At 45.0% G+C, this 11,250-nt stretch overlaps 1 long non-coding RNA gene across 1 annotated transcript; it reads left to right on the top strand.

Annotated features, from left to right (window-relative positions):
• Window positions 1-262: 262 nt before the first annotated feature.
• LOC117887631 lies at window positions 263-3,686 on the top strand. The gene is made up of 2 exons (XR_004648180.1): window positions 263-661; window positions 3,566-3,686. It is a non-coding gene; the product is annotated as an uncharacterized LOC117887631 (long non-coding RNA).
• Window positions 3,687-11,250: the final 7,564 nt, after the last annotated feature.

Genomic DNA, 11,250 nt, shown 5'->3' with positions numbered 1-11,250 from the left:
CATGCACAAAATGGCCCCAGTCCAAAATACACTTGGAAGAATTGGGATTAGGTTTTAGGAGTGTAATAAAAAAAAATAATGTCCATGAGAACAAAATCCTTACTGCTGTAGAGTTGTTTAAAAATCTAGAGCGTCTTTTAACAGTGCACATAAAATATAAGGGCATCGGAATACACATGACTTATTTATGCAGCAGTTTCACTGGAATTTTTTGGCTTTTCTAGTAAGACTTTTCAACATTTTATTTTTTTCCCCCACAGATTTTCTCCAGCAATTCTGACCCATCCAAAGCCTGAAATTCTGAGCTCTCACCAGTCAGCCTGTTTCTGCTGGGGAAGCTGTTTTTTTATGGTCAGGACTCAAGAAAAAGGGATTATTGAATGGGCTTGACAATAGTGTCTTTCAGAGATCTAGTCCATGGGTACAATTGAAAACATACATTATAAACCCAAGATCATCAGGTACCAAATGTCAGACTTTCAGTGCCAAAGCATAGAACTTGACAACATGAGCTTACTCCAGCAAGTGGCAGAGGACTATGCTCTTGTTCTCTGTGCCTGAATCATCTACCCAAGGGAACATGGCACATGCAGCAGACCTAAAATACATCTACTTCTGCTGGGAACAAAATGAGTGATGCCACCAATAAGATATCTCACAGGTGTGCACAGCTTGCTGCAATTTGGGGGCGGAGCTGGCCATTCCACAGACTATGCTCTGAGCAGCCATGTTTCACTACTCCTGGCCTCCCAGTCTCTAGCTCACCGGGCAAGTGATACGTGGACAGTCCCGTCAGCCCCTCAATGGGAGAGAATGCTTTACATTACTCAACAGCCAATGCTGAGGTCCTATTTGTTCGCCCCGCGCCCAAGGATGATGCAGAAGCATCTAGAGGGTGTCACTCGGAGCAGAATTTGACCCATTGCCTTGAGATGGGGAGATTGGGAGGAAGGAGTTGATAGACTAGGCTCCTCTACATAAAATAAAAGCCTCTGCCATCTCTCTTTTAGACACAGGCAGTTGTTCAAGATCCTCCTTTTGATAAAATATTGCCCAAGTTATCACAAATCGGTTGACAGCTGGGACTTCACATTTGTCCTTATATCGCACTCCCATGGCCATATGAAACTTCACTGCCTCAGCAGAGATGGGATCCAGATTCTCATAGACTTTAAGGTCAGAAGGGACCATTATGATCATCTAGTCTGACCTCCTGCACAACGCAGGCCACAGAATCTCACCCACCCACTCCTGTAACAAATCCCTAACCTATGCCTGCGTTATTGAAGTCCTCAAATCGTGGTTTAAAGACCTCAAGGTGCAGAGCATCCTCCAGGCTGCAGAGGAAGTGACCCGTGCTCCAGGCTGCGGAGGAAGGCGAAAAACCTCCAGGGCCTCTACCAATCTGCCCTGGAGGAAAATTCCTTCCCGACCCCAAATATGGCGAAAACACATGTTCCAAAAAAACAAATGCCTGAGAGAAGAAATGTTAGCAATATGGGATCTCTGGTACACAGCAGCAAAGTGCTGATTCTATCCAATAGAGGGCAGTGGTATACATACACACTAGCCAGTTTGTGGCACTGTAGATAGTATACCAATGTATGTGTGTGTGTGTATGTGTGTGTATACACTCATTGTACACAGTTATCAATCTAGACAGACCAGTTTGTACATGAATTATATGAGAAATTTTCACACATCCACTGCTATGCAAATTTTATTTCTTCTAACAATTTTGATTCATTATTTTAAGCCTTGCTTGCAGAATATTTGCCAAAGTTTTGCAGCCTGGTTCATCACAGAATCCTATATTTATGAGCCCTTCACAGGGCTGATAATGTGCTATTTTTTAAACTGGGGTACAAACCCCTGACCTTACACTTTCCAAGGAGAAAGACGTGTGAGAGGAGTCTGCCCCCCCAGATGTTAATTGAACTGCTCGGGGGAGGGTGTTGTGATCTCTGGGCTCTTTCCCTCTCTTATAGCTCTGATTACAACACAGTCACTGCTGGATTTTATCCTCAAAACATCAAAGTCTTGCTCAAGGTGACACAGGAAGCCTGGGATTGAAATGAAAATTGAACTCACATCTTCTGAATCCCAGCCCAGTGCCTTACCCACTAGGTCATCCATCCTTCCTGTAATAGGCCTACAATGGTCTCTTCATTTTCCCTTCTAGCTGTCAATCAAGAGGGGTTTGCTCTCTCCTTTTCAATCCTGCATGATTTTTCCATTGCAGATTATGCTGCATTTTCTCAATTGTTTCAGACTCTCTCTGTGGTACTTTTTTTGCATGGGACGGAGAAATGCTCATGCTCTCACCAGTAAAAACACACAAGCCACTTCAATACAGAATGCTTGGAGATGACCCCCTTCAGTGGGAAGGGGACCCCTGCAGGTATATTTTTATTTTGAAGAGTTTTTGTTTTATTCTGAAGCTGGCCCTTGTGCTGTTAGTGACCTGATCTTGGGCATACAGAACAGCTGGGAAAACAAGAAAGCTGTCAAAGCGGCATCCTGCCAAAAAAGGGGACTAGAAGGCATCAGAAACCATGAGAAAGATGGGTTTCTTGCCAAGCAACTGGGTGGTCCACATAGAGTCTGTGTCTCACAATAGACCTTGTGAAACTTACCACAGCCCTGAACGCAAATGTCTCCCTTGAAGACCCAGGCGACTTATTTATCTCCTGTTATTGCTCTGCTGCCAGCCCCTAGGACTTCGCCCTAAGCCACATGCCCCTTTGTTTTGGTTGTTGTTTAAGAAGAGGGATTAGGTTCCTTTGACTCTCATGAGAGTGAAGGACTAATAGCAGAGGAAGAGAGGCACTGAACATCACCTGGTCAGTGGAAACAAATAGACTGCTCATGGACTTTAAATTGAGTTCAGAATGGCTTCCTTCCGCCTGGCTTCTAAATGAATCCAGACCAAAGGGGATGGCTTTGTGCAGCCAGGGTCTAAATCTTGAAAACAACAATATTACCCCAGCCCAAGGATGTAGTACTAACAGCCAGCCAAGGCCCTCCAAACACAACCCTCTTACAGTGCACTGGGGGAGTAACATACCGTAATTCAATACAGCTGGCTGAGTTCCACTATCCTGCAGTCTCTGCACTCGGGGGGGTACTTCTACTCCAGGAGAGACTGCTAACCCTTTCTCGGCCAACCTCCGGATGGACCTTGTAGCCCAGATCACAGGACCCCGCTCCTGCTGAAGACTTTTCTCAGTCCTTTTTAGGGCTGCTCCCCAGAGGAAAAAGCCTAATATGTAGTCTCCTTTAGAGACAGACACACTTCCCAAAACCAAGTTCGTCACCGGGGGCAGAGATGGTGTTCCACAAAAACACCATGTCAACTGCAGAACCAGCCGAAGGGGTCTTTGCATGCGATGGGGAGCAGTTGGGGGTGGGCATTGGTGGTAAGCAATCTGCCTTACAGACAGATCTGTGGGAAAGATCCATTGTTATACATGTTCCATATTAATCTAACCTTTAAATCACAATTCAGTTCCCATATGTTTTCTACTTCTTGTAGAGCTTCATCTTTTGCTTCTTTGTACTTAAGTCCAGGCACATTCAGGGAGGCTGGAACAATCAGAACTGTTACTACAAACCCAGTCCCTGCATTTACCGATACGTCAGCATAACTGAGTAGAAGACTAATGTTGCCTTGGTATATGATAAGGTAGGGCTATCCTGTTGAGTCACACAAGGCTCAGGTGCTAAAACCCTATATTAAGATGCAGGGTAGCTACAGCTGTCATAATAATTGGCTTTGACCCAGATAAAAAGTGAAGTGGATACAAAGAAAATCTGTAATGGGGGGGGGAGGGGAATGGGAGGACAGAGGGAGTTTGGTGGGGGACACGGGAATTCTAAGAACAGCCAAGCTTACTTTATTTTATGTTATTGCTTTTTTTCAGTTACCCATAAATTTAAACCTTATGAAGCGGGTGAGTTTGGACACTTAAACCCCAAGCCTTATACACATGCTTCCCTTTGCATTTGAGCAGTGTCACTTACTCCAATGGGATCACTCGTGCCTAAAATGAAGTACATGTCCAAGTGCTTCTAGGATCGGGGCCTGACTGTTGAGGGCAGTGTGGGAATCAGCGCATTCATAAACAGCACAGAATAATTATTTTCCTTTCTCCCATGTTTTCAAAAGGAAAAGAACTCCCTCTTTTCACCGCTATTTAGAAACCTGATCGTGTATTTGAGGAGGTAAGAAATCAACCTTGTTTTCAAACATACATAGGTATGTGCAGCTTTAGAGGTTATGATCCAGCACAGGGCAGCCAATATGCTGCTAGAAAAACATTGTTTTATTCAAAGTGAAATCATTCCTACTTCTTTGAACCAGGGCAATCAATTGAAGTACTTCCAGACCCAAAGCCAGCTGTTTGAAATAGGATATTAAATTTAGTTTTCGCCATTTAGCACTGTCTCCATGTTGTCTATAAAAAAAATAATAAAGGAAAGAGATTTTCTAAGTCTAAAGGATCTGCCAAGCATAAGAATGTTATTTTGCTCTCTAATTAGATGATCCATCAGACTAAGAATGAAAACAACACCAGGTTGCACTTAGTTTGCTGTAATACAGCCCAAATGTGGACAACTACAGCCTGTGGGTTGGAACGGTTTTATCTCCTTGGGGTATGTTTGGTCATCATAGACCAAATTCAAACCAGTGTAACTGAAGTGCAGGCAGCTTAGTGACACCAGTGACTGATTTGGCCCCTTCTACTTGCTACTCTCCAGAGGATTTTCTTTTTGATTTTCTGCCTCTTTGCCTGGAGACTTGCAGGAAACTGTGTTTCGGACGGCTAGAACAACAAGGGTACTGAAGTGAGGGGAGCTGGCGGTTGGTTGGCAGTGGCCTTCTCCTAAGAATTCTAATGGCTCCTCTCTAGTCTCAAAGAGAGTCAGCTTTGGGGAAAGTACCTTGTAAATCAGGGCCTTAATGAATAACCTGGAGGTAGGAGGGGTGACAGCCTCCTGGAACATTATTCACACCAATAAAACTGCTGTCTGGAGAGAAGAAATGAACACAGGTCACAACCAGACTGATCATAGAATATCAAGGTTGGAAGGGACCTCAGAAGGTCATCTAGTCCAACCCCCTGCTCAAAACAGGACCAATCCCCAGAGAGATTTTTGCCCCAGATCCCTAAGTGGCCCCCTCAAAGATTGAACTCACAACCCTGGGTTTAGTAGGCCGATGTTCAAAACACTGAGCTATCCCTCCCCCTCATCAGGCTTGAACCCTGGCAGACAACAATCCACAGCTGCACCAATGGAAACTGAAAGTGGCCTCCCTGCCCCTTTTTCCCATCAGGGAACCTCACCGACAAACACTTCATAACTTTTTACTAGATTGTGCAACTTGGCACAAGAAATGGTTCAAAGGGCAGAGTTCTATCATCCCACATTGAGCCTCCTTCTGGTTTTGACAAGTGATGGATGAGCCAATATTCCCATGGTGTCACTTTGGGACCACACCCAAAAGAGGAAACTAAACCCAGGACAGATCACTTGGGTGGATAAAGCCAGCCACTCAGCTCAAAGAAACATCTTGAGTGAGTTTCCTCCTTTTCTCCCTGGTGTGAAGAGAGTGCACAAAAGAGAGCTCGGATGCGCTGAGGATTTTGGAAGCTATGCGCTGACACCTCTGGTAAATACTGGGCTCTGGATGGAATTGGGGTAGGGCCCTGCCAAATTGTTGCTGTCGCCGTCCTGATTTAGTGTGAGCTGTCTGTAGGCCTGCTGCTGGACAGAATACAGGGAAAGACATGAATTGTAGAAGTCAAGGATGATCAGACCATAATCCAGCACCCTAGCCAATGAGGGATTGTTTCTACAGCATATCCTCTCCTCTCTGCTTTTAAATGTGCCAATTGCTGGTGCTACTTCCCTTGGGAGACTGTTTGGAAAGCTTTCTCTGATAGTCAACCTACATTTTTCTTTCCCAATTTTCATCCCACTCCTCCTTGTTATGTCCCCTCCTACTACCCTAAAGAAGCCCCCTCGCTCCTTCATGTTTGCACCAGAGCAGTGCGAACCTCGGGGGAGGGATGATATGTAAGGATTCATGTACTAATACAGGCATCTGTCCTGCAAACACTTATGACTTTACTCCTATCAATACTCCCACTGAAGTCTATAGAAGTAAAGTTATGCATGTACCGGTATGTAAGTGTTTGCAGGATCGGTGTCTTATTTTATTTTGGTCTGAGTTTCACCTTAAATTTTAGGATTGAAAGATTCTGATATGGGACATTTGGGCAATATTAACATATAAATGCATTACCATTAATAGGTTGATGACCCAAAATGTCAATGCAGAACTATTAATGTTCGTCTAACTCCTCATCAAAACCATGAATGAAACTATGAATGTTGCATGATTTCAAAACAGGACCAGCAATTGTCACAAGCTCATTCAAAAGAAGCACAGCAAGTCTTTTGATGAGCCTGGGCCAAATTCTGTGGGTCTCATGAAAGGTCAGGCCAGGCAAGGTTTCATTGTGAACATGGGTCACCGTCTCACAATCTGTTTCCATGTCAGTTTCTCTTTCCTCACCAAGCAGCTGAAGACTATATTTGATTTGAGATCAGTTGAGTTTGCACTAAGACAAATCATTATGGACTGACAGAACTAGAACTGAACCTGAATGTTATGGAAGAAACATATCATGAGTCCAAATGGAATGACATGAAAACAATATGACTGAAGCCAAGACTCTAATGCTACACACAAAGACTAGGAGAGAGAGAGAGAGAGAGAGAGAGAGAGAGAGGAACATGATATGAAGCCCCAAAGGAACAATACAATAGTGATAAGAAAGCACTGAACGAGCACAATGCAAAAATGATGGAGACTAAATTCAAAATAGAATGTGGTGACGATGCCAGGATAGAAAAATCAGGAGCGGGGGAGGCTTGAAAACGACATAATAGGAAGTGTCTGAATTAAGAATGGAGCAGTTTGAAGGAGGCCGAGCAGCAGATTTCAGATCCACTTCCAAACTTCCCCAATGCTTAAGGGTCCAATACACCTGCCACAAGATAGGAGAAATGCCATCCACCTGCTTCAACAGGTGGAGGAACTTGAGGGACAGTTGCTGAGGGAGACAGTCGCTGAGGGACACCATGTAGCTCCTCCCCTTCACACAGAGTCTCTGACACCCATTGGCCAGCTGGGGAGGAGGGGTGTTGATTGGCCAGCATTTCCCACTCCCAGGATTTAACCTGGGGTGGGGGCCATGTGGAATCCCTTTGGGCTCCATTCCACCGGTCCCATCCTACCCCCATGAATGGAAAACCAGCCTGACAGATGCTGCAGGTTTAGCTGATCACTGGTTTGGGAGTCAGGAAGGAACTTTTTTTCCCCCATGGGCCAATTGACAGAGGGAGAGGGGAGTTGTTTTGCCTTCCTTGCCGCACCTTCAATCCACAGAGGGTTAAGTAGGAAGGTGCTTGGTACCTAACTGAGGTATTTGGCTGAGTTTCAGTCAGAACAGTTCCCAGAAGTAAAAAACCTGGGATGTTTGTGATGGGCCTGGGACTCATGGAATGGGGTCAGACCTTGTGACCCTCATGGGTTGAGGTTCCAACCCTTCTGCACCCTCTGATCCCCTTGCAGAGGGAGGGGTAGGACGCAGAGCGAGCTGAGTCTTGGGCGGTAGGCTGAAGAGGGCCTACTCCAGTTATGGGTTATATGGTAGGAGCCCTGTTTAACCCCCACACTGGAACCAATTAAATGGCTGGTACAGTAGAGTGGGTGATGGGTGGGTAGAGGCCCTCCCCTGTATTTAAGCTTAATAGAAGTTGCGGTTAAAATCCACCATGTGTCTTTCCTCATTTCACCCCTGTCTCTGCCTCAAACTCCCAGGCAATGGGGTTCTTGGCAGATCGGGGGAGCTAATTTTGTCCCATCACCACCGAATACAAAATAAAAAGGTAAGCGAGTAAGAAAGAGAGAGAGAAACTTGCCTCCTGCGAAACGGGACTGAAGGGGTCCAGCACAGGAGTGAGAGTCCCTGAAGTCGAATGAAGAGAGGAAAACTGGGCTGCAGTGAGTATTTATTATTACTATTTGTATTTTGGCAGCCCTCTCCCTCAGCCAGGGAGACAAAATCCCTGCCCTGAAGAGTTTATACCCTGTGCATAAAGTAGGGTTGCTCATAAAGAGGTGCTGGCAGCAAAGTGGTTTCTATGAGGAACCAAGCTTCCCTATGGTTCAAAATAGCCGCAGTCTGACCTTCAAGGCAGGCTGCAAGATTCAGCTCTGTGTGCACCCGCTGCTGCAAGGGGCAGTGTTTGACGGGGGTTGAATCTGCATAAGGGATGGGAGCTCTGGCTTAAATTTTGCTGGCTGTCCCAGAAGTAAATGCTATTTAAATTTAATCTTTGTTCTGCCAGCAGGGGTGTCTGGATCCTTGGAAAGGTCCCCTTCTTTCTATTATTGTATAACTCCAAGTCAATTAATCAACCAATAAAATCAGTGTCTTGTGGGGTCACACTGAGGGATGGCAAAGAGAGAGTGACACAGACGGAGTACCGGAAAAGAGGACTATGGGGCAAATCTCAGGGGTAACAGCTCAGCAGTTCACCCGTATTCAACAGGGCATTGAACTGTGGGCCCCGGATTAAGTCCCATTGATTTTAAAGTGTGTTGCTGAATAGAGATGGATTTAAGCATATGGTTTGGGGGGTTAATTGTTCATTGATTTTCATAGAGAAACAGACAATGAAAAGTACAAAAAAAAAAAGCTAAATGACTACAGCTTGTATACGGTTCCAAATACTTCACAGCACAGGCTCGCCAGTAAAATTATGGAATTACCCAAATTTATAACTTGTCAAAGCTGCAAGCCCAGACAGTATAAAACCAGACAATAGACATAACATGAGGGAAGGAAAGGCATTGGGGGGGTGAAGAGGGGGGGTTAGGTGGAATGGAGGTCTGGTATTCCGTGAGCCATCTCAATATTTCTATCCAAATGTATCGAGAAATGGGGTCCAAATTTCTTCAACTTCATATAGTTGCTGTTCATTTCTTTGGCTGCTAATTCAGACAGGTCTGAATACCACTGCTCTGTTCTAGGCATAAGCCTACTCTTCCATTTTTTGTGAAATCATACATTTTGTGATTATTGCACTCACAAGAACCAAAATCTTTTCAGCTTTGCTGATTTAGAACCAGAGGCCATAGAATTGATCTTATCTGTTTTTCAGAAGGTTTGTTCCTAGAGATCATTAGGCAAAGCCCTAGTTAGTGTGTGTGTGTGTGTGTGTGTGTGTGTGTGTGAGAGAGAGAGAGAGAGAGAGAGAGAGAGTGTGAGTGAATGTATGTGTGAGTAAAAGTAGACCATTACCTTCTATATAACCAGTGCATAATAACTTGAATACGGAGTTTGGAAACCATCCTGTATGTGATCAAATCTGTTCTACCATGATGCCTATAGCCAAATGGTTGACATCTACGTTTCTGCTCTTCCACCGAAGTAATTTTTCAACTTCCTGTTGATGTCCAGACTTGATCTATTTTTCCAGTTATCTGGGTTTTACAAAGTACTCCGGAGCTGGGCACGTGGGTGCTTTTTGTCTGTTCAACCCTCTCAGGGCTCGATTGCTTCATTGTGTTCTGCAAACAATGAAACAAGAGATGGAAAGAACAGCTGTGACTAGCTGGGCTTGTTGACCAGGTGTTTGGTTTGGATGTAAATCTCTGTCTTTGGGGGGTATCTAATCCCTGCAAACTGCTACAAACAGCCGAACCCAGACAGATTTCGATTTCTCCAGTGCCTTCAAACAACAAGACGTGACTCAATCTTTGTGATGCTTTTTTTTTTTTTTTTTTTTTTTTTTTTTTTCAGATTCCAGTAGGGGAATATTAGTATCCTTCTAATTTACTTTCTGATACATCAGGGACCCCAGTTGCAGCCCTGTAACGCCATTAAAGTGAATACACTCTTGAACTTCCACCACTGGGAAGACTATTAGATATTTTACCAGTTAGCTGGCCTGCCTGGTGGAAAAACTAAGAGTGGTCTGGGCTCAGTAGAGCTCCTAGCAATGGGCCTGGGGAAAAAAATAAAACAAAATCATCTACCCTAGGAGCCCTCATTGCTTTTACTTTCCCTTCCCATTTCTATCCTCTCTATTGGGTTGGACATTGAGCCACTTTTGGATGAGTGGAGTGTTCTGCAACATCTTTCAAGCCAGCGATCTGCTCAGGCTGTTTTCATTTAGAAGTTCCCCACCTCCTATCAACCACCTAATCTGCCTGCAACCTCTTCCTGTGACACGGCATCCAGGAAAGGCGCATTCTGGGTTGAAGAACAGTTGGTTTCACAGAACAACGTGGAACAATTGTCTCAGTCTGGTCTACTCGCATGGGTGGTCCCTAAACTCTGCCACCTTCTCATTTTGTCTCTGGGCGAGACCGTAGACTCCTGGACCAGCAGCCTCTGAGCAGTCTCTTCAAAGGCTCCGGTATGATGGGGAAATCATAGCGTGTGAATGAATGCCCATAAAAATGCACAGATGACTGGAAAGGCACCTCTGTGCTGCCACTTCTCCTAAGGCAGTGGAATCTTGAATTCAGATCCAGAACAAATAGTCCTGAGTTCAGAAGCAAGTGTATTCCTTATGCTGCCCCTAGCAAACATGTTTGTTCCAGGAAAACGAAGGGAGAGGCAGCCGTGCATATCCAATGCTGAAGAACGGCATATAGTATTTGTGCCAAATAGAGCAGGGAACCCGTTCAACAGCTTCTCATCCTACAGTGAAGACTGACATACAGCACTGCCAAGGTCTCTGAAACCTTTGGGTACCCACCCTCCATCTGTTGGCCCCAGACTTACAGCCTCCCTTGTACACCTTGTGCACTTGACTCTTCCAGGAAATCTTCTAAGTGTAACTCCTGCATGACTATGCCAGTGCTGTTCCTTCCACCTTGCTGTGGTCAGACATTTCCGCCCCCCCCACACCTACCCCTTTAGCACATGCTGGCTATGAGCCTAGTCCTGCAAGGAGCTGAATTCCCGGGACACCCAGAGAGGACAGCACTGAGAACAAGTCACACAGCAGGTCCGTGACAAATCCAAGAATAGACACAGCCCCCCAGGGAAGAGAAAACAGCTGATCGTAATATGCTACATGATGGTAACTAGTCTGGTTTCACTGAGGACTAAATTATACCGGGTTTTCTTTATCTACGACTTCCCTTTTAGTTGATTCACA

Source organism: Trachemys scripta, chromosome 14 (assembly GCF_013100865.1).
Source record: "Trachemys scripta elegans isolate TJP31775 chromosome 14, CAS_Tse_1.0, whole genome shotgun sequence".
NCBI classification, from domain to species: domain Eukaryota; kingdom Metazoa; phylum Chordata; order Testudines; family Emydidae; genus Trachemys; species Trachemys scripta.
The sequence above is the reverse complement of the archived record's forward strand: the minus strand, read 5'-3'. Positions and strand labels throughout refer to the sequence as shown.